The sequence below is a fragment of the Budorcas taxicolor genome, chromosome 22 (assembly GCF_023091745.1).
Source record: "Budorcas taxicolor isolate Tak-1 chromosome 22, Takin1.1, whole genome shotgun sequence".
In the NCBI taxonomy this organism is placed as follows: Eukaryota; Metazoa; Chordata; class Mammalia; order Artiodactyla; family Bovidae; genus Budorcas; species Budorcas taxicolor.
The window spans coordinates 43,957,742-43,981,331 of NC_068931.1; the positions used below are offsets into that span (position 1 = coordinate 43,957,742).

Genomic DNA, 23,590 nt, shown 5'->3' on the forward strand with positions numbered 1-23,590 from the left:
CTCTTTCACAGCATCATCTTCTAGGATCTGAAACAGCTCAGCTGGAATTCCATCACCTCCACTAGCTTAGTTCCTAATAATGTTTCCTAAGGTCCACTTGACTTTGCAGTCCAGAATGTCTGACTCTAGGTGAGTGGCTCATTTTCGTGGCTGTAATAAAGCTGGGTTAAAATGCCCGGGTGCTGTGGCAATAACCAAATCTCGATCAAACACGGGTCAGGTTAGTGGGTGTGAAAGCTCGTACTTCTGAAAGACAACTGTGCTGTCCACACTCAGGTGGAGTTCAAGTCCCAAAGGCCTTCAGAGGAGGAGAAATGTAGGCCCTCCAAGGAGAAAGGGATGCCGTGGGAAGACCTTCATGTCTGCGAAGCGGTTGAACGGGCGAACAGGAGGATTTATCAGCCCTACTAAGGGTCCTGCAGCCCTACTGTGCGTCTGGGCCTGTGTGGGAAGACAGGTTACCAGGGGCGTGCGCGGCTCCCGCTGCGGTCTCCGGCTCCGGGATGGAGTTCCCCGTCCGGCCGGCGGTGGGCGCGCGCCCCGCCAGGCCGAGCCGAGCCTCGTGCGCAGCCGGGGGTCCCGCGGCCTGGCCGCCCGCTCTCCCTGCTCTGTGGCCGCAGTCCGCGGAGGTCGGCGCTGCCCGCTCGGGGTCCGGACGGCCCACCCCGCCCCCGCCCCGCCCGGCCGCCGCCGGTCCCGCTAGGAGGGGGATGGGGAGGGTGGAGAGGTCGGCGGACCGCGAGGCAGACGCGGCCGCGGCGAGCGGGCCGGCAGGAGACAGACGGCGCGGAGGCGGAGACGGTACTGTCTCCCGCTTCCCCGCCCGGCGCTGCGGACCCGCCAGCGAGGCCGGGGATCCCCTGCGGGCTGGGGAGGAGCCGCCGCCGCCAGGCCGACTGCGCGTCCCGGGAGCGTGGAAGGGGGCGGGGAGCGCGGGGAGTCCGGGCCGATCCGGGCCCTTAAAGCATCTCGCCCTCCCCCGCCGACCCCGGGCGCCTGCCGCCTCACTCCAGAGCCGCGGCCGCAGGTAAAGGCTGACCCGGTGCTGCGGCGTCCGGCGAAGTTCGGGGCGGAGGCGCGGGCGGGAGGACGGGACGCTGGAACGGCATGTCCTCGATCCCCGCCGTCGGCGCCCTCTCCAGGGTCGCGCTGGGCACGGCGGCGTCCGGCGCTGCCGGGGGCGGGCGCGGGACGGCGGCCCCCGCCGAGCCGTCGGCTTCCTGGTGCCCCGCGCGGTTGTGCGCCGCTGCGGCGGGGTTGGGGAGGCGGGGTCCGCGGGCAGGTTGTCTGGGACCTGCCCGAGTTTGCGGGGCGGGAGGACCCTGGACCCCGCGCTTCCGGGTGTTGAGCGCGCTGTGCCGGGCGCCGGCTGCAGGGGCTCCCGCTGGTCCGGGCGCCACTGGCCCCTAGGCTGCGCCCGGAGCCCGCAAGAAGCGGGCGTGGGCAGGATTTCTGTGACCCTCGCGGCGGAATAAACAGGAAGCGACGAGCACCCAGCCCGGCCGCCCCGCTTTGTCGTGCGGTCTGCGGGGCGCCGCGCGCGGGACGCCTCCCGGGACCTCGCCCGCTGCCCGGGGGCTGGGCGCGCCGGGTAAGCTGGGTGCTGGGCCGCTCGCCGTGCTGGCCCCCAGAGCATCAGCTTGGTTTTAAACTTTTTTCCTAATTGGAAAAGGAAGAGGCTTCCGATGAGGCGGGGGGCAAGGGGGTTTAGGAAGACAACGAGGACCGCGACAGGTGGGGGGCACCTGGAGAAGGTAGGGGTTCGGCCGCTTGCCGAGTGAACCCGGGAGGGTTTTTGCACAGCCGGAAACTCACCAGGCGCAGGAGTGTCCGTGAATGCGGTGGATTCAGTAGCTTAAGTTTTGTTTTCCCCGTAGACTCTTTTAATTAGCTGAAATTGGATATTTTTGATTTGCTTATTTCTCTTCCTCTGTGTCGCATCTATTTTCTTCTCTTTCTCTTATTACTTTGGTAGCTTCACATCTCTGGACCCCTGGCTTGTAGTTCGGTGCTGCGTTCTAAATGTGGGTTATGACTGTGATGAGTATTTTTGGGTGCCCTACTGTGTGTGGGCATTGTGGGATGAGGGAAGTGAGCGGCACAGAGTTGGTCCTGGAGCTGGTGTTAGTAGGCTTCTTGCAGTGGAGGTGGCTGGCTTGAAGACTGGTGCATCTCTTCCTTTAAAAGGAAGATTCCTTTGAAAATGGCCCTTCTGCCTGTTGGGCTGACCCTAAGGGTGATCTCCAGTGCGGGTCCCCTGGAGTGGCACAATGGTCCTGGTGACCCTGCACGGAGAAACTGCCAGGGTGTCCAGTCAGGTCTGCGTTTTCATAGGAGGGTTTAGTCTTTCCAGGGCTTATGCTGTGTGTGCTGTCTCCTCTGCACAGCTGCCCCTGGACTCTGCACAGTAATCTTGGAACATGTTCTTTATGTTCAGTGAAGGGTCGTAATGTCAAATTTGAGTCATTCCATGGACTAAGGAGTGGATCTTATCCATGTACATGTATTGAATTATAATATTTGGTTTCCTGTCAACCCTTGGATGGGTGCCCTTTAATGGTCCTTGCAAAGAAGTGCTTTTTGAAACACAGGGTATATTCCTCATGATCTCTTAGAGCTTAATTCTTTTAAGAGCTTCCCTTTGCTATTGACACTGAACACATTGTTAGGAAATAGGCCTGAGATTGTAAATGCCAGTGAGGGATTTGCTGCTGCAGACTTAGTGCTGCCTTCTTATCTTGTTTTAAAAGCTGCCCCCGCCCCCCGCCCCCAATTTCTTCATATTTTGCTGTTACCCTGGAAGTCTTGGCTGTTGGTGGAGTCTTCTAGTTGGTGAAGGCTTGTATTTACGATGGAGAAACCTGTCCCTAGCAGGCTTTTAGGGCTGTCTCTCGAATCCTCTCTGGGGCTGTTTGCATGACCACAGTCTTGCAGAGGAACCTGGCCTGTGGCACCTGCTTACTAAAGGATTTTGTGCCAATTTGGTGGCCTATTGTTTGAAAGTCAGAGTCTCCCACCCCCACTTGCCAGAGTATATACATATACAGACAAATTTCAATCCCCCCCCCTCCCCCCAGACTGCTGACAGTGCTCTAAGAATAGTTTTCTTGCCTGGCACTGAGAGCAGTATCCACCCGCCTGCAGAGGTGTTTACAGTCCTGGGCTGCAGTCCTGGTTGACTTAGTGGCCTAGCAGAGCAACCGGTGGCTCGTGGGATGCGATGGGCTGTTCCTTGGGGCTGCTGGAAGGGCACCTCCCAACTGGACAGGGGAGCCTAGGGAAGTGACAGTGAGTTAGCATCTTGGGCGCTGTGGTTCCCGGCCTGTGGCCCAGCAGAGACCCCTGAGCTTGTCTGGATCCCTGTGCAGTCACCCTCATGGTCTGGGCAGGAGGTACTCAGGGTGTGGGGCATGGTCAGTGGCACCCATGACTGGTTGGGTCTTCCTGGTGGCCCTTGCAAGTTTTTTTTCCATCTTTCTTCTGCGTCTGGGCTTATGATGTTTCTGTGAGGTGTCTGTTCTTTGAGGTGAGAGTTAGTACAGAAAAAAGAAATGAAATGATCTTTCCATGTTAACCTGCAAAATTTTTAGAAACATTTAATTAATGTACTTCATATGGATTATGGTGAGCAGTACAGAATGGTGTGAAGTGCCCCCCAGTGGCCCTCTCTCCCTGCTTCCACCCCCTACTTTCAGGGGTCTCAGGACATTCTCCGGAAAGCCAGTCTTCTGATGTCAGAGTGACTTTCTGCCTTCGTGGTATGTGGTAGTCTGGAATTATACCGTGACCTTGTACCCTGGATGTGAAGGAAGGTGAAGCTTCAGTTTTTAATAGCAATGTATAGCTTCTGCCTCCGTCTGAAACTTTAGGCCACAAGACTTGCCACATCTTAGGGAAATTTTGGTGACATTATTAGTTTTTAGGCAAGTAGGGGACACAAGTGAGCACCTGTATTAAATGCTGTAGAAATAATTGGGTTTGTAATTCAAAGTGATAGTGTTTTTCTCGCTACCATAGGAGGATGTGAAAATAATGCTTGTGTTGTGTCCTATCTGTGTGATTTGAGTATGGATTGCTTTTCTTTGAATTTCCACTAAAAATGGTACTTTGGCCTTTTAAGCTGTTTTTGTAAGGACTTTTCTTTCCCTCAAGCTTGTTTTCCAGATAAGTCTTGGAAATTACGAAGAACATAGCTATAATTTCTCCCTTGATTGGCAGCAGAGAGCTTTCCCGGACAAAAATAAGGCTGTTCTGTGCCAAATGGTTGACTTTTCTAGAATAAAAACTCTAAAGGGTTTGCAAAGAGTCCTCTGGTTAATATATTGGCATTCCCAGAACCCACTAAAACCCGGCAGCCTGCCAGACACCACTTAATGAGGACGCGGAGTGTCTGGCTCAAATCCCCAAGAGCAGAAGCGGGTGGGGGCTGCTGTCCACACCCTTTATTCATTTTTAATGACCGTACTTTTGTTTTGCAGATTTTGTTCTGCACCCCTCAAGACCCACAGCCGGGGTGCCCCTCCCCTATTCATTTATCTGCTCATTCACTTGGCACTGGAGAAGTGTGGAGACTTTCAAGGTTAAGGATCCTGGTGAGGGATCCTTTCTGTTTGCGGGAGTTCTTTTGTGGTTGGCTTTCTGTTTTCTTATTCTTCCTCCCACCCTCAAAACCCGGCCTTTATTTTGGAAGAGGAAGAGAGAAAAGGAACAGAAAAGGAAATGACAACTTTTTTTTAAATGATGCTTTATTGTCTCCTGGAAAAGCGAAGCATTTATGAAACTTTAAGTTTGTCAGACAGTTTATATGACAGTGCAAGTTGGTGCTTGCCAAGCTCCAGACAGATTGCTAACGTTACATGACAGGGAAAAAGAAATTACCGCTGTCTGCGAGCGGTGGGCGGGGCCGGGCACCCGGCAGCCTGCAGGCTGTGCAGTGCGTGGGGTGCGTGGGGGTGCGTGAACAGCCTCCGCCCGCTGCCTGGAATTCTTCAACTAGCTTTGGAAGCAAGAAGGGTGTGTCTCTTGCTTTTATTTTCGGCAGGGCTGCAGGGTGACAGGATCCAGGGAGCAGCTCTGTATTTTTTCTGACCCGGTGACGCTTTGCCTCGCGGGCGCCTCTGGCCCGCACGACTCTCCTCCAGCCCGCACGACTCTCCTTCGCATCAGGGGGCATGGTTCCTCATCTTCCTCCCGGGGTCCAGCTTCCCATGACACTGAACTGCGTTCTTAGCCGCTCGGGTCCTCAGGTGTCTCGAAGCCAAGTTTGCGGCTGCGTTGTTTCTGCAGCTGCAGACGTTAAGAATCGGTTGCCTGAGATAAGGGTGCCATCTGCCCCGGGGAGGGGGCTGGTGGCACTCCTTGGGCACAGTGTACTTTCATCCCTGGCATGTGGAGAGTCAGCTGGCAGCGTGACAGGTGTAATGAACTTAATGGACTTGCTCTAGTTGTTGGTGGGGACACTGCTCGTATTACAAAGCTAGCTCCTAAGTGGGGGCTCTGCCAAAGGACTTGCAGGACCTTCTCTGTGCAGACAGGATCCAAGGCCTGGTCTGGCTGAGAACTAGGTGCGTGTAAGCCACATGATCCCTAAGTGGACCCAGACTTTCTCTTCAAAGGAAGGCTGCTCTGTCTAATCTCCCCACCTTATCCTTCCATCCATATGGTGGGGTGCGGCCCTGCCCCTGGGATTGCAGAGTGCAGGTTCCCAGTGCTGCCTCCTTGGTTCCCTAGGAGTGGCTGGACCCCTGGTGGCCAGTCAGTGGCCCTGGGGCCAGCAGCCTCTGCACAGAGTTGAGAGGGAATTTTTCCAGAGTGAAATCCCCTGTTCTGAAGGTGGGAGACCAGGCTGTGCTTGGAAGGGCTCCCGTGGCCAGGGGTCAAAGTTGTGGGGGAGGTAGCAGCGCCTCGGTGCCAGGCCGTCCTTAGTGTCCTGAGAGCTCCTGTTAGCTGATTTCATCCCCTATCAGCCCTAGGATGTGGGCACTGCCACCCCTCAACCCCCGCACAAGCACACAGGCAGTAAGAAGCCTGAGATGCTGGCGTGAAGAAACGCTGTGCCTTCTTTGGGGACCACTCTCGGCAGTCAGAGTGGAGCAGGACCAAGTCTCTCTGTGACCTGAGCAGGGCCCAGCGCTCCTCCTTCCTGCCTGCCTTCCTCCATGGATCTGACTCACGCCTCTCCTCCCGGCCTCATTCTTCTTTTTTTTCTTCTTCTTTCTTTTTTTTTTTTTTTTCAATATTTCTTATTTATTTATTTGGCTGCACCAGGTCTTAGTTGCGGCAGGTGGGATCTGGTTCCCTGATCAATTGCATTGGAGTGTGGAGTCCTAGCTACTGGACCAACAAGGAAGTCCCTCCCCACCCCTCATTTGTAACCCCAGCTCCTGAGCCTGTCCTGCCTGTGGTTACAGCCTCAGCTTTGAGAGTTGGGGTTGGGCGGGGCTCCACGGGACTGCCTCGCTGATGTTCTCTGGCTGGGTTTGTTGGGGGCCAGTCCTATTTTCCTGGCCCCCAAAGCCTTTGGGGTGGGCTGAGGTGGTCGAGGCCCTCCCTGTGCAGCAGAACTCAGCTAGTCCCCAAATGTGGGGTGAAGCGAAAAGATAACCACAGCTCTCAAATTCTCTGTCGTGCCTTGTGCGGGGTTGAGTTAATCAACCACACGTGTCTGCATGCAGTTCTTGTGTGCATCCTGGATAGACCCAAGTGTTTGAGCTTATGGGGCCTGAAGTGAGGCCCCTGGAGGTGCAGGTGTCTGAAGCCTGCAGGATGGCCCCCAGCCCTTGGTAGACTTTTCCAAGGCTGCAGGCGGGACTAGACATTTCTAGACCTTTCATACCCTCTAGTGGCTGGGTGGTACTGTTCCCCACGAAGGTACTGTGGTGCCCACAAGATGTGGGCACTGTTGGGCCTCAGTCTAGTAAGGTCCCTGGGATGGGGGTGGATGGGCATCCATTTGTGGTGGAGGCCACACCTATCTGGAGGAGTTCCTGTCTGTTCCTCCTGTCAGGTGGTGGGGGCCCAAGGGCCCTAGACCAGACTCCACACTCTGTTTGAACCTGACTTTTTATTCCAGAGATTCAGGCCTGACTGAAATCAGCGTCACAGACCTAGTCTCTGAAATCCTTTTTCTTCCTGATTAAAAAAAACAAGAAGAAAATAAAAATGACTAAAATTACCTATAATTCCACTACCTTTAGATATGACCTCTATTAACAGTTTGGTAGATTCTTTCCAGGCTTATTTATTGATTATAAAATCATGCTTCGAACTTACATACTTTTTATAAACTTTAACATTCATCTTGAATAAATTTTCATGTAATTTAAATATTCTCCAAAAATACCACTGCTGATGAGTATTAAATTCCACCCTGTGGTTATATTATTATTTTCTTAAGCCTGTTTTGGGACACTGAGTCTGCTGGCAGTTTTCCCTATTATAAATAATTCTGCAGCAGACATTCCGGTTACATTCCAGTTACATCCTCTGGACAGATTCCTCAAGGAGGAGCCGGTGGGTGTGAGAACTTTCAGAGGGGCCCCCAGAAAGGATGGGGCACTGCACACGGACATGGGGGTGACTGCAGCCTTGCCAGTGCTGAATATTGTTATAAAAAAATAATCTTTGCAAGTTTGGCAATGAAATGGTATGCTTAAATTCTCTATCCCATCCCTCTGTTGTGAAAATCAGTGTAGCATCCGGTGACCCACAGGTGAAGAGAGTTTGCTGTGGGCAGATGCAGTGATGTTAGTGGATGCTCCCCACGGGGGGTATAAGACCTTTGTACTATTTTAAATTTGAATTAAACTTAGGCAGACAGGTTAAGGGTAGTAAACAGTCTAATAATACATTTTAAAGAGAAAATTAGGGATTTTATGGCTAAAGACTGTGTCTGATCTTTCCCTGCCCCCCTCACCCTAACCGGGGACGGGGGTGGGGGGCAGTGTGGACTCAGCGGTGGAGCAAGGAGGCCAGGGTGGCTCCGTTAGCAGGTCCCTGAGGACCTGAGTGACGTCCTCCTCAGTCATCCTATTCGCTTTTAGCCCTCGCTTTCTGAGATCAGACTCTTCCTTGGCCTTTCCCCCAAGGATGCCAACATGAAACTCATCTTCTTACTGTTTCACTTGATGGCTGATGCTAGATCTCTGGCCTGGGTGTCCTCTGTGGGGTTGGGGGCCTTGCTATGGCCCCTTTCGCTACACTTCTGCAGATTTCTGCTTCCAGCCAAGGCTGGAGCCCGTCCTGAGTGCAGACTCCAGAGGGTGTCAGTGCCGACTGCTCTGGAAACCCCAGACAAGGGAAACTATCTCAGTACATCGCAGTTAACTGAAGTCTGTTTTGTTTTCCTCAAAAGGCAGCCTGATTGGTTGAAAGGTAGGGACCAGCTGGAGGGAACAAGACATGACACCTGTGTCTTGGGGTAATTGGGCCCCAATGAGCTTGTTTTGGTCACAGGCACCTTCGTGCAGTGGTGTGGGGCAGGTGTGGGTGCTTGGGAGCTCTGGCACGTGAGCCCAGTGAGCAGAGAGCAAAGGCCACGGGCCCACTGGGCGCTGATGCTTGAGTGGATGACCGCGGCACTCTGGGCGCAGCCTGTGGGAGCCCCCTTGGCTGCTGTCTTGCCTGCTTGGCACCCCCCACCCCACCCTGCTGGCCACGCAGGCAGCCACACTCCACTTTCCAGGTGCAAACACACCCTGGACAAGGCCTGGGGAGGGGGGCAGACAAGGCCTTGGAGATGTAGCGAGCCAGAGGACCCCAGGAAGTGAGAGGGCTAGCTGGTGGCCACCCAGCTCTCTGACCGTGGGGGGCGGGGTGGCTGGGGAAGCAGCTGTGTGGGGTGTTGAGGAGCTAGTATCAGTGGTTCGTGGACCAGGCTGCTGGTCCCTGTGTGCGGGGCTGGCTGCTCCTCAGTTGGAAAGGAGGGCCTTCTGGATAGAATTCAGCGTGAATTTCAAGGGTGGCTAAGGTTACAGTTGGGTGGCTTGGCTGGACGATTGTATTTCTGTGACTTGGGCTCTTAAGATATAACACTGAAGCCTTTGGAACTTAGCTTCCATCCTACCGGTATTTATTTATTTATTTATTTATTATTTTTTATTTTTTTAATTTTAAAATCTTTAATTCTTACATGTGTTCCCAAACATGAACCCCCCTCCCACCTCCCTCCCCATAACATCTCTGTGGGTCATCCCCATGCACCAGCCCCAAGCATGCTGTATCCTGCATCAGACATAGACTAGCGATTCAATTCTTACATGATAGTATACATGATAGAATGCCATTCTCCCATATCATCCCACCCTCTCCCTCTCCCTCTGAGTCCAAAAGTCCGTTATACACAGCTGCATCTTTTTTCCTGTCTTGCATACAGGGTCGTCATTGCCATCTTTCTAAATTCCATATATATGTGTTAGTATACTGTATTGGTGTTTTTCTTTCTGGCTTACTTCACTCTGTATAATCGGCTCCAGTTTCATCCATCTCATCAGAACTGATTCAAATGAATTCTTTTTAACGGCTGAGTAATACTCCATTGTGTATATGTACCACACCTTTCTTATCCATTCATCTGCTGATGGACATCTAGGTTGTTTCCATGTCCTGGCTATTATAAACAGTGCTGCGATGAACATTGGGGTACATGTGTCTCTTTCAATTCTGGTTTCCTCGGTGTGTATGCCCAGCAGTGGGATTGCTGGGTCATAAGGGAGTTCTATTTGCAATTTTTTAAGGAATCTCCACACTGTTCTCCATAGTGGCTGTACTAGTTTGCATTCCCACCAACAGTGTAGGAGGGTTCCCTTTTCTCCACACCCTCTCCAGCATTTATTGCTTGCAGATTTTTGGATCGCAGCCATTCTGACTGGTGTGAAGTGGTACCTCATTGTGGTTTTGATTTGCATTTCTCTGATAATGAGTGATGTTGAGCATCTTTTCATGTGTTTGTTAGCCATCCGTATGTCTTCTTTGGAGAAATGTCTATTTAGTTCTTTGGCCCATTTTTTGATTGGGTCATTTATTTTTCTGGAATTGAGCTCGTACTGGTATTTAAATGAGCGCCAGTCTTTTACTTCCAAACCAGAGGTCCTGGAATTTATTTATTTTCATCTGAAGAGTAATGTAAAAATAGTATATACACACAGTCTTCACTGTGTAAGTTAGGTAGTAAATTTAGTCCAGAGAAATGATAGCCTTTGTTTCCGATAAGTGAAGCTGGCCCCTCTGTGGCTTGGAGCATTTATTTGATGGACTCCCTTGTGCTGAGCGCGGAGCGTGAACTTTCACCGTTTTCCTGTTCTGACGTGGCTCACTTTCTGGAGTTTAGGAATCGGGACTCACTTATGTGCCTGAGGAAGTGGCTTCCGCGGAGGCCCCAGGGCTCCAGTGTGGGCCGGAGCCGCTTGGGTGGATGCATCCCCGCATAGTATGGAGGGAAGTTTTGCGGGGAGGAGGTTGCTTTTCTTTGCTGCCGGCCGCGCCCTTCCCTAAAACAGCTTCTGTCTGCTTCTTAGGTTCGGAGGGGATCAGACGAGGTATAAAGCTCACGCAGACCAGCTGGGAGAGTCCAGCCTCGGTAAGCCTCGATGAAGCGCGGCTGCTTCCAGTGAACCGAATATTTTGGGCGCGCGCGCAGCCTGTGCGGTGGGGACACCGCTCCTGCCCCAGGACTGGAGACCCTGGAGTCTGAGTCTGGGCACCGGAAGTGGCCGCTGTGACCACGCTCCAGGTCTGAGCCGTTAGTCTGGGAGGAGCGTGTACCGGGGGTGGAGGCGAGGCTGCTGGCTTGCAGCTCTGACCGCTGGCCACCGCACGCGCCCTCCCTCTCCTCCTCTTCTCAGTGGGGCCCCGCGACGTCCGAGCACTTGGTCTGCTCCGGACAACCGGGGGGAGACTTCAGGGAGAGGCTGGCTTTGGGCTGAGACGTGGCCGTACAGTGGTTTGCAGGGCGAATGGCGGGGAGAGGGGTCTCTGTCCCGGGCCCCTGGAACCCTGGGCGCTGAGTCTGGATGGCGCAGACCTGAGCGTGACCTTCGTGCACTGTGAGCACGGGCTCCGCTCTCACGGTCATGTGTGTGGGTTATAGGTCAGTTCGCTTGTGCAGTGTGTGTGCTGCCCACTCTTGATCACAGCGGGATGTGTGTGAACAGTCGTTGGCCCTGGGACCACGTGTCCAGGCATCTGTGGCAGGAGGGCGGGTCCACAGTGACTGTGTGGCTCCTGCGTTTCCGGCTCTACCGTGCCTGGGGGGGGAAGGGCACAGGGAAACACTAGCAGAGCAAGCCTGGGTTGGGTCCTGCCAGCGCAGAATGTGCCTGGTGGTTGAGTTTCAAGGGTCAGATCCCATCAGTGCCCATGGCTGGTGGTGGACAGCGTTGCTGGGGAGGGGACACAGGTGCTGGGAGGAAGTGGCAGTTGATCCGTGACCGTGACCTGCATGGTAGAGGGAGGAGGGGGGCTCAGGGGATGAATGTGAGTGGAGGTGGGACTCGGAGGTGGGAGGCACGGTCCTTGTTGGAGGTGGAGAGTTCAGTGGTTCTAACTTCCTGGCTCTGGGTGGAGGTCTGCAGACTGAGCCTCTTGCGGAGCTCTGCCCATCTTTGCTGAAAACCGAATCAGCCAGCAGGTAAAATGGGGCTGTGGGGACACCTGCCTTCCACCTGTTTTCACACCTGGTTGTTTGCCCTGGAGGCTCTGTCCCCAGCTCAGAGCTGTAAGACTTGGAACTTGTTCACATTTCACAAAATGCTTAAACGTTCGTACTCCAAACAGCTCATACCAGGGAGTTAGGCTTGTCACTTTCACATGGTGACAATAGTGGCTTCTGTTTGCAAAACACTTGAACTTTTTCAAGCTCTTCAAAGACAGTGTTTAATCTCATGATCCTTGGCTTTAAGAAACAAATAATGAGATGTACATGGAAATGTAATTAATTTCTAATGCGGCTGTTAGCTGAATATGGGATTCAGATCACAGTTTATTTTAATGTACAAAACCTGATGGGAAGAGGTGCCCTGCAGTCAGTCATCCAGGCCTCACGGTGGGTGGTTTTCTGAAGGAACCCAGGGTTTGCAGCTTGCTGGCTGGACAGGCATAATTTTGGGAGGTTAGGGCAAATGCTAGTCAAATTCAGACGTACAAGGCTACTTTAGGGCTGATCTGAACAGTCATTTCCCTGTGGTTGTCAGAAAGAGACATGGGGTGCAGCAGGGTATGTGGGACAGTGCCCTCACCTCCCTTGTTAGAGGACGCTGTGCCGGTGGCCCTTTGTGGCACTTAAATCACAGCAGGTCCTGGCACACCTGGAGTGTCACCTGGTGGTCACGATGGAGCCAACGTCCCCCCGTTTGTCCTGTGTCCTTCAGACCAGCTGGTTTTCCCCTTGTGGCTTAGATGCTGTCTTGGTGTCTGTCTGTTCAGCTGTGGGTGAGGGTTACTGCCAGTCTGCCTCCCCTTTTAACAGAGGAGTGTTTGAGCCGTGACATCAGGCTGCTCCAGCCCTTGCGGTGCCTGGCCACCCCTGCGCCTCAACCTTGGCAACTCCTCCTCGGGTTCTTCTCTTCTGTGGCCACCATGTGTCCCTTCGCCTTCTTGGACCGCAAGCAGAGTCAGGCTTGCTCTGTAGCTTCCTGCTCTCTCCTTTGCAGGCCCCAGAGGTGCTGTTTCTCCCCAAGTCCAGGTGCATCCTGAGCTGGTGATGGAGGCAAAGGCCAAAGGGTCCCCTGCGTTCCCTGCTTGGACATCCACTAAACTGCCAGTGTGGGCCAGGTGTCCCTTGGAGGTTTTGGTGCAAAGGAAGTGCTTTTTGCCCTGTTGGCCTATGGATCAGTGCCTATCTTGGAGGGTCAGTGGCATTTGGGGGTGGCCTGACCCTGAAGGACAGTGTGTGGAAATGGCCCCTCCTTGCTGAGCAGAGTGCTTGTCTTCTGTGTTGCTGGGATGTTCTCTGCTGTTGGTGGAGTGGGGACTGTGGTGAGGAGGGGCAGGTGGTCAGTGAGCAGAGCCTGGCGAGCTGGTGGGGGGACTGAGCGCCCCTTATCTGAGCTTCCTTCCTGTGGTTCTTTGTCACTGATTCTGGTGAGGTTTTATTGACAGCCTCCTTATGATGAGACGTGGTTGGGTGCTTGGTGACATGGCCTGGGGGTCTGGCCACGTCTGAGGGGTCTGACCTTCAGTCAGTGGGGAGGGTTTCTGACTACTGAACCACCCACCCATGCCTGGAAAGCATAGAATTCCGTCACGTGGATTGAAATGGGCTCTGTATTTACGTGGAGACCTTTGCCCCTGATTCCACACTCAGGCCTGACTGGCCAGTGGTCCTCGCCAAGCCTGTGACTAGGGCCGTGTCCTGATCCCCTCTCTCCACCCAGTGATTCAGACACACAACCAGGAGCCCTCCTGGACTCCCCCGGCCCACTCAGGGGCTTGTTCTGCCTTCAGAATCTGCCCTAAATCTGGTCACTTGTCTCCGTCACCAGTAGCTCAGTGTATGTCCCTCCCCTGGGCTCATGCAGGGGTCTCTGACCAGCCACTCACCTCCCTTCCCCATAGTCTGGTTTCAGCCCAGTGGCTGAGTGAACCGGGCCTGGTGATTGGGCTGCTGTGCCCAGCCTGGGGGCATGACTGCTGTCTCCTGGGGCTCCCCACTGTCCAGCTCCACCCCCAGGGCTTTGTGGTTGCTACCGAGACCCGTCTCCCCAGGGCTGTGTGTCCATCACTCACTTCACTCAGGCCTCGGTTGGGTGTCCTGCCCAGACTCTGTCCAGATTTCCTTTGCTGCCCAGGACAGGAAGCATAGGACCCAGGGAACACAGGCTGGAGCCAGGACACGGCAGGACAGTCACTCCTGGGGTGGGGGAGGGGTGGGGCACTGGGGGTCCACCACAGTCACCAGGGGTCAGGCCAGGCCTCTACTACCTATCAGAAAGGCTTAAGCACAGCCCAGGCTGGGGGCCGAGGGGGCGCTGGCACAGCTCAACTCTACACCACCCTCCCCTCACCCCCAGGTGTTTTCTCATCTACATTAACTTTCATTTGACTGTTTTCCCCAAAATGACCTGCTCTTGCCCTCCCTCCTCCTCTCCCAGTTTAATCCACTTGCCAAATAAACCGCTTGTGAATGAAAAATTACCTGTTTCAAGCAAATGAATGAAACTGTGGAAGATCATCAGATTTGTTAGTGTTCTTGAAATCATCATAGGCAGAGATTTCTCCCTTTAGACCCAGTGTCTGTTATAACCTCGGTTCTCCTCAGCTGCTTTCTTCTGTTCTTGGGATCAGGAAGAGTTCAAAGTAGACAAAGTTACAATCTGTGAGTCATTTTCCCATCTTGTCAAAGAAGGCTAAGCCCTGAACAGGTCCCTGGGAGCTTGACTCATCTCCAGACACCTGACTCTGCTTTTATTCTGGTGTTAGATTCATCTTCTTGGGTTGTGTGGCCTCCCAGGTTGGCACTAGCAGTAAAGAACCCACCTGTCAATGCAGACACGAGAGACCCCGGTTTGATCCCTGAGTTGGGACGATCCCCTGGAGGAGGGCGTGGCAACCCACTCCAGTATACTTGCCTGGAGAATCCCATGGACAGAGGAGTGTGGTGGGTTATAGTCCATGGGGTCACAAAGAGACACAGCTGAAGTGACTTAGCACACACAGCACACCTTAGATTTCATATTCACGAGGATATGAAAATTATTTAGGTGGAACAAGGAAAAAACCTGAATAAGACAAATTTCAGTTAGTGGCAAGTAACACAGCGACTCATTTCCAGTGATGGATTTCAGCCCATGTGATGTGTCACAGACACTAGGGATGCTTGCAGGTGAGGTGGGAGTCACCCCACATCTGTGGTCCTGCCCCCTCCAGCGGTGGCGGGCTGTCTCAGGGCCAAGTTCCACTCTGCCTCCATCAGGAGTCTGTTGGAACGAGGCAGGCACTGTGCTTCCCTGGAGAACACCTTCAGGGGATGGGCCAGGACCTTAAGAATGGATGTATCCAGCGTTGCCCAAGGATGATTTTGAAATCCTGTCTTTTTACCCTTTCCTTGTGTGCTACAGTGATCACTTTTATAACAAGGAAACCACCAGTGAACTTGATTTCTTCAGACCATGGAACAAAAAGTCAGTTTCTGAAAAACTGTGGAAAACAATGTGATGTGTGTCTTTTTTAAGCATCGTGGAAGCAGGAACGAGTTGCTATGGTGAGGTTCACTCTGCATGGAGAGCGGTGCCCCGAGCGTCCATGTACACAGACTTTCTCCTCAGATGTGAAAACAGTCACACGCAGGATCACGGTTCCGTCTTCTCCCCTCAAATCGCCATTTGGCTTTGATCTAAAAGCATGAACAATCCTGCATTCTCTCTGCAGCCTCTCAGCCTGAGGTCACCTGAGGTCATCTGGGGTTGCCTGTCAGTCCACCTTGCATGTCATCTGAGGCTCCATCCTTGCCCACTGAGAGCAGACTGTTCAGAAAGCTGGCCCAGGGACCTTCAATTTCCACATCCATTTGTTTCTGCAGCCTTGTGTTGGAACGCATGTGGGTTCTCCGACGCCCTCCTCTGAACCACTTGCAGAAATCCACGGTCACATGTCTGTAAGGTTTTCCCTTCAGTCTGTCCATGGTGCAGAACACATTTGCTGCAGCCCCTCTGTGTGACTGGCTGCTGTTGACCCGCTGGCGTAGATACAGGAGTGAGCGCGGTTCTGTGAAGAAATGTGGCCCATGGAGATGGAATCCCCATTTCTGTTGGCGTCTCTGGAGCTGGGCTGGAGGGCCACTGTGCTGGGGGCCGTCCTCTCCCAGTGTGGCGTTAGGCCAGCTTGTTCGCAGGCGCTGGTACTCTGCACCTCTGACATCCTGTTAGTCACACTTGGAAATGAGAACATTTCCACTTAACCTTGGGGCTTCCCAGGTGGCGCTAGTAGTAAAGAACCTGCCTGCCGATGCAGGAGATATGAGAGATGTGGATTCAGTCCCTGGGTCGGGAAGATCCCCTGGAGGAGAAAGTGGCAACCCACTCCCATATTCTTGCCTGGAGAATCCTATGGACAGAGGAACCTGGCGGGCTACCATCCATGGGGTTGAAAAGAGTCGGATGTAACTGAAGCGACTTAGAACACACACACTTAGCCTTAGGGTTGAACATTCCTGCAGGTAGGTCACAAATGATGTCAAGATTTTAAAAGTTAGGTTGCCTTTGTTCCTGAAAGTCTATAATGTCTTTTTATCTACAGGCTGTTAATGATTTTTCCTAACAGCAACTGCTTATTCATTGACGGTAAACCAAGGAGGAGGCAGACCCAGGCAAACCTCAGGTCTCCAAACATCATAACTAGGAACACATCCATTCTCACCACACAGACTTTCAGGTTCCAATCTGGGCAGCTTTTTAGTAGCCAGGAGGTAGTGAGAATTATGGGTTGTGTTATCAGGGTGTCTGCAGGGTTTTAAAATCCACATCCCCGCTCCTTTCTACCATTACGCCTCGGCCTTTTTAAACAAACTTTCTATTAGTGACATTGCAGTGAGTGTGTTTACACAGAGTCCTCCTGCCCTTCACCCAGCTTCCCTGACTTTGGTGCCTGACGCCGCATCAGCTCACGGTGACTTGCATCACAGGCGCAATGCACACAGACTTGCTGGGTCTCATCATTGCTCCTACTAAACCCTCTGTGTTACCAGTGCTTAGTCATTCAGTCGTGTCCCACTCTTTGTGACGCCATGGACTGTAGCCCACCAGGGTCCTCTGTCCATGGGATTTCTCTAGGCAAGAATACTGGAGTGGGTTGCGATTTCCTCCTCCAGAGGATCTTCCCAACCCAGGGGTCTAACCACGGTCTCCTGCATTGCAGGCAGATTCTTTACCATCTGAGTCACCAGGGAAGCCTAGACTGAATCCCATATTTGTGTTGTGTTCAGCCACTGCTATGTTTATTCCTCCAGCTTATCTTCGTCCTCTTATTACGGTAAAATTTCAAATGATGAATGTAGAGAAGAGCAGAGCATCTGAACTGGTTCCCCCTCTCGACTGTGACCAGCCTGTGGCTCGTTCACTTTTGTCCCCTGCAGAACTCACGTCCTGCTCGATGAACTGACCTTGAGCAGTGCCTGCAGCCTCAGCAGTGCCCTTCCCACATGTGCCTGGGGGCCCTGTGAGGTCGCTAAAGACCTGATGCTCTGCAGTCGCTCCTGTAACACCCTGAAGTGAGAACCGGGTTGGGTCCTTTCCTGCCTTCTTCCAGTTTCCAGGAAAAGTGCCCCGAGTGGGAAGTCAAGCAGAAGGGTTTACAGGCAGGTGCCCCACTCCAGAGCCCTTGCCACACTCGGCGAAATGCCAGTTCATGTTTCTTATTCAGCCTGAGCCCCTCTAGCTCCATCTGACCTTTGCACAGAGCCTGACTTCTGTGCCCGCCTTCTCCAGGTGCTCAGATGCCCCTGATATGACCTGCTCCTCTCCCCGCAAGAGCTGTCTGTGGGTGCTTTTCCCCGGTTATGTCTGATACCTAATACAGACATCCTCCCAGGGCGTTATCTGGTACTTGTTAGTTGAGTGAATGAATGAACCACCAGCCTGTGCTAGTAAGCTGCTTCACCCCAAGGTGGGGATAGCTAGAGAGGTCTCAGTGTTGGTCCCTTGGGGTTATTACATTTTAAGATGTTACAATTGCTTCACTGAGTTGTGGCGTTTCAGGCTGTGGAGGAGGTGGGGTGCTTTTCTTACTGGTCTTCAAGTTAAGTTAGTGTTTGTATGAAAACTTAACCTTGGTGACCAAAGAAGGGAAATCGAAAAGAATGGTTCCTTTGGGCTTCCCTGGAAGTGGGACCATCTGAGGGGACATGGGTCTTCCAGCGGGAACCATGCGTGTGGATGGAGTAAGTCTGCTCCCCGTGAATAAAGCTTGACGAAGCCTGATGGGATTGCTGAAGCTCAGCTGCAGATGTGCGTTCGTCCCCCTGTGGATGTTTACTGTGCTGGGGACCCCGGCAGCACCCCAGCCCTGTCCCGGCCGGAGGACTGGCCTCAGGAGGCCTTTGGCCCCCACCTTGCACTTATGCAGACCCTGGCGGTGTTGCAGCCGTGGGTGGAAACCCGGCCTGGTGGGTCCCAGTGACGAGGCCTGGCCTTTTCCCTCAGTCATCTGAAGCATCAGGAGTTCCTCATGGTGGATGCAGACACGTGTGTGCGCTTCTGTCACACTGTCCTCAGGGCACTCAGTCCACACCCCACAGGGCAGAGCCTGGGGTGATGGTGAGGCGTGTGGCAACCACTGAGTCATATGGAAACAGAAGCTGCGATGTGGGGGCTGGTGTGTGAGTCAGCCTGGGGGCGCTCTGGAGGGAAGGGTCTGCGGGGGGCCGTCCTTGCTCCTGGCACCCTCTCCGTGTGGTTGCATCAGGCTCTTCTGTTGATTTTGTGTCTTGGCATTTTGCTCACTTTCTAAACTGCTGCCTGGGCTGTCAGAACTTGCCTATTAATGGGGTCCTGGGGATGGAGGGACCAGCCAGCATCTCCTCGGCAGCCCTGAGCTTGAACCCTTGGACAGCAAGTCTGTGGGGCTGCTGTGAGCAAGGTCCCACCTGCCTCAAGCACCTCTGGTGGCTTGGCACCTGCAGGTACTTCTCTAGGGAGCTGGGTGAGCTGGGGTGTGCCCTGGCACACAGCAGGGAGCCTCTCTTCTCTATGGAAAGGGTCAAGAGAGGGGCTGCCTGGTTAGGGAGCCCGGGTGTCACGCCTGTGCCGCAGTGCGCCTCCCAGGGTGAGGAAGTCGCTGAGACACACAGCTGTTTGCCATGTGCACTTACTTGGAAACATCGCCCATAGATCTCAGAGCTGTTTGTTGTGTTTTCCTTAAACATTTCTCTTGTCAGAATGATGAGAAAATTGCCTGTGTGGGAACTCAGAAGTGCAAGTTTGTTAATACCTCCTTTGACAACGGAGGTCAAACTGCTGCTTTGTGTTCAGAGCAGTTTATGAGCTGTCACAAGTCACTTCCCGTTAAAAGTGCTGCCGCCAAGTGGAGTGGGTGGGGGTGGTGGGGGGACCTGAGCAGGCCCGGAGGCCCAGTGGGCACACGCCGCTAAGGGTCTTCAGCCGGTGAATTAAATGGTAAAGGGTGAGGTGGCCGGGTTCCTGTGGAAAAGCTGTTTCGAAAGTCTTTTCCCTTTTAGCAATCCCCAGAGGCCTGGTGTGAAGGTGCTAGCTGACGTAGCCCTTCTTTTGATGGCCACAGAGGGTCCCTCGCCGGCCTTTGCTCCTTTATGGCCCTCTTCGTCAGCCTGGCCTCCTGGTGGTGGACTTGCCCTGACCCACCCACCCAGCTGTTCATGGCAGGCAACTGCAGGATGGTGTTCTAGGGTCCAGAGTGTAGCCTGGGCCCTCGATCTGAGAAACCAGCCACTGCGTGGGGTGTTTTCCAGCACGGGTTCTCCATGGAGGCACTCTTCCCCGCAGGGCACACCTGACGGTGTGGGGAAGACATCTTTGGTTGTCATAACTGGGAGGCAGGGGTGGGGCTGGCGTTGGGTAGGTAGAGACCAGGGAGCCTGCAGCTGTCCTCCTGGGCAGGGATGGTCACCTAGCCCCAGGTGTCAGCACTGCTGAGGCCAGGAGCCCTGCCGCAGATGACAGGTGACAACAGTGGGTCACGGTTAGCGCACACGTGCTGGCCGGGCAGCAGCTGGCAAGACTGAAAGCTTGCTGGCAAGAGGGAAAGCTCCGGTGTCTGCCGTTACTCCTTGTTGTTCACTTAATATCCAGAAAAGAAACTCCATCATCCCAAACCATCTTTTGTTTTTATTTTAAAATTTCTTATGTAATTTTTAAAGGGTACGCTCCATTTTTAGTTATTATAAAATACTGGCTATGCTCCTTGTGCTATAAATACATCCTTGTAGCCAGTAGTTTTTACGTCCCCCTCACCCCCACCCCTATGTTGCCCCAGATAACAAACCACTAGTTTGTTTTCTGTATTGGTGATCCTGCTTTTTTTTCTGTTATATTCACTCATTTGTTGTATTTTTTAGATTTCACATGTAAGTGAGGTCATACAGTGTTTGTCTTCCTCTGTCTGACTTCAAACGGATGTTTAAACATGAAGAGGGACGTTCAGGATATGGACTGGACCGTTTTGCCCTGAAGGTTAAATACTTTCTCACAGTTGCCTTTGCTTTCTTTTACTAGGTCTCTAAAAGCATTTGTGATCTAATTACACCTTGTGGAACCCTGAAGTTGATACATTTGTTTTTCATTAATTCAGTGTTTAGGCCAATCATCTTTCCTTCTGGACTTTTTCTGAGGCCCAGGTTTGGTCTCTCAAGAGAAGTATTCCTCTTTCCTTAGCTGGCTGGGCGCAATGGTGTTCCAAGGCAGGCAGAGAAAGGATTGGGCCAGAACAGTGGCCTTTTGACCTCTGTAACACAAGGTCCCAGAAAATGCCCTCTGAAGGAGACTCATAATTTGTGCAGAAAGGGCAGGTCTGTGGTGTTCACCCCCAGACAGACCCACGACCCCAAAGGGGTAGCAGTTCCTCATTTTATCCTCAGATCAGGATGACCGCGTGTTCCTGAAACTCACTGTTGTTTTCCTGGAGCGCTTGTGTTACACAATCCCATAACATCTTCTTCAACAAAAGAGTATGCATAGTCTATGGCAACTTCCTAATTTCTGACTGTTGGGTAAAATGAAGTTTAGTTGTGAATGTCCCATGGATGTAGCTCTGAGTAAGGGCCTTGGTAAAAGGAGCTGCAAGCCTTAGTATGTTCTGTGTGTCCTACGTTGTTACATGCTTTTCATTCATTTTTTTCCCAGTGTTTCTTTATTGTTTTCTGACTTTATATCCACATCATCATTATTATCTATTTATATCAACCTTCTGTCTATCTATCAATCATCTCTGTCATCTTTACCTGTCATTTATTTCTGTCCACGTATCCTGTCTGTGTGCCGCTCACACAACTCAAGGGGTATTCATTCTGTCCTCCCCTCTAGGAGAAAAGGCTATATTTTATCTTCAGATACCTTCCAAGAGCGCATGCTGATTTTGATCAAAGGTCACTGGTTGGCTGTTGAGTGGCCCCTGTGCCACAGCTAGTAAATGTGCCCTCTGCTGCCTCAGCTTCTTTCAAGCCCAACAGCAGATAGGTCCTCCTAGCTGGCAGCCCTTGACACCTGTGGACAGGCATGTTCTCAGCTCTTCTTTGCCCAGGACTCTGGCTGGGTCATAAAGTTTTACAGCAATTTGACCACATTTGTTCACAGCTGGGGTGTAGGGGTGCATGACAGTAGTGGCAGATGCGAGGTTCTCCGTGTAGCATCTTGGACTCAGCTGAGTATTTGCTGCTGCTGTTCTTTCTCCCACGATTTCCTTCCCTCTGCAAAGATATCTTTCTCTCCAGGACTTGCTCTGTTTTTTTTGACCTTCTTTCTCAGTGGACAGGAGTGGTTACCTGCCCATTGGCGTGAAGTCCCTCTGTCTTGACACTTGACTGAGGAGAGCCCTTCATCCATGGATGGAATCTCCCTGGGGACCAGGAGCTCATCACCTTGATAGCAGCCCCTTCGAGGCCCATGCAGATGGGGTGAAACATGCCTGTGATTCCGAGCAGGCTGGCCTTCCTTCCACGTGGGCCATTTGCAGGCACCACTGAGGCCACAATGGGCCTCCTCTTCCAGGCCAGACAGCTGGTCCTCCCCTGAGCTGTGAGGAAAGGACCCAAGCTGAAGACTGGACAGTTTCCTTACTCCGTGGAGCCACATCCTCAGAGTGGGCCTTGCTGCTCTTTAAAGAGAGAATATTCAGAACATGAGACACACCTGAATTTAATGATGAGGATAAAAACATTCTGTAAAGACAGAAATGAATATATATTTGTCATTGTTCAATTATACAGTGTCCTTCATGAGCGTAGCTAATTAAGAATGGACCTTTCCATACATATCCTGAGTTCAATAACTTGGGAAAATGACATTCTTAGGCAGAGAAGCATTTAACATGTATTAGACCCTGTGCTGTTTCCTTTCTGTTCAAAATTGGGGTGAGCATTAAGCATTGTTTCATACTTTTTTCTGCAGATGGCTACATTTGGATTGTGTCAAGTAAATTTCTTTCTAGCCTTTCTCTTCTTCCAAGACTGAATCTGGATTGATTCCTGTTTATAAAGCTTCCCAAGATCCTTGCTGGAGACGGTAGCTGGAGAAGGCACCGGAGCACCTTTCACACCTGTGCTGTTGTAGAAAAGCATTTAAAGTAAAATCTTTCCGAATCAGGAGCATCTCAAGGTAGCTTGTAACAGAATTTGAGGCAGACGTTGGCAGAATTGTCTGTACAGTGACGTAGAAGCTCTCTTTTCCTGACCTAAAGCTGGGTCCCGAAGCCAGAAATCCAGACTTCTTCTGGCTCTGCCTTTTCCTCCCTGCTCATCTGATCCATCTTGGAGCCATTGAGTCCTGTGGTCGTAGTTCAGAGTATTCTCTCACTGGCCATTTCCATTCTTACTTGTAGGTAATACTTTGGCCACCTAATGTGAAGAGCTGACTCATTTGAAAAGACCCCAATGCTGGGAAAGATTGAGGGCAGGAGGAGAAGGCGACGACAGAGGATGAGATGGTTGGATGGCATCACCAACTCAATGGACATGGGTTTGGGTTGACTGCAGCAGTTGGTGGTGGACAGGGAGGCCTGGCATGCTGCGGTTCATGGGGTCACAAAGAGTCTAACATGACTGAGCGACTGAACTGAACTGCGTTTGATTCCCAGTGTTTCTTGCTTGGATTCTGCAGTGATATGGGGACAGACTGCTGTGCCTTTGACCTTTGGTTTTTCCTCCCCTCCCCGTGTGTCTTTTATGTACTTTAGAGAGAGGATCTCAGACTTCAGTGTGTGTAAGAGTCACTGGGAGGGCTCCTTAAAATGCAGTTTATGAACTGTTGGGTGTTCTCATATGTTCCCTGGTCTGGGATCCCAGAACAACTCGCAGCTGGCCATGCGGCCGCAGTGACCTGGCCTGAGACTCTGTCTCCTGGCCCCCTCCCACTGCTCCCCGTGGTACCCTGTTTCTCTGGCACCATCCAACAGACCTCGCTCTTCCTGGCCCCTCTGCCTGGAGGCTGCCCTCATCGTCTGCTACACGGCTGGGTATCTCCTGGAGAGGAGAGTGCTCCTCTGGGCACATCTTCAGCTGCTGGAAGGTGTAGCAGGAATGAGCTTCCTGGGAAATGACACACTTGGGGCAGGGCAGGCCTCTGCTCTGCTACTCCAGAGCAGTTGCATCATTGGGAAAGGTAAGAGGGCAACTGTCAGTCTTTTGGGGGACGGCGTGTGTCCCTGCTCAGTTGTGGGTTCTGTGGCAGCCCCCTGGGAAGGGTGGCCTGGTGTCAGCCTCGCTCAGCTGCCCCAGGGCCCCCATCTCCTCCAGCTTCTGACCTCCAAGCTGCCTGCCTCCCTCCCTCACATAGGTCAGTTTCATTTGGGTTTAAATTTTGGTTTCCAAATGTCGGTAATGTTTAAGAATTACTTAGGGGGCTTGTTGAAATGCAGATTTCTAGATCCCACCCCCAGATGGTCTGACCTGGGGAGCTGAGACCTGACCAGTGCC

At 52.6% G+C, this 23,590-nt stretch overlaps 1 protein-coding gene across 1 annotated transcript in view; it reads left to right on the forward strand.

Annotated features, from left to right (window-relative positions):
- Positions 1–921: 921 nt before the first annotated feature.
- The window catches only part of LDLRAD4 (low density lipoprotein receptor class A domain containing 4), a 164,913-nt gene continuing 142,244 nt past the window's right edge, over positions 922–23,590 (forward strand). The window contains 1 exon segment of the mRNA XM_052660260.1: positions 922–1,027. The gene's annotated coding sequence lies outside the window, so the exon portion shown is untranslated.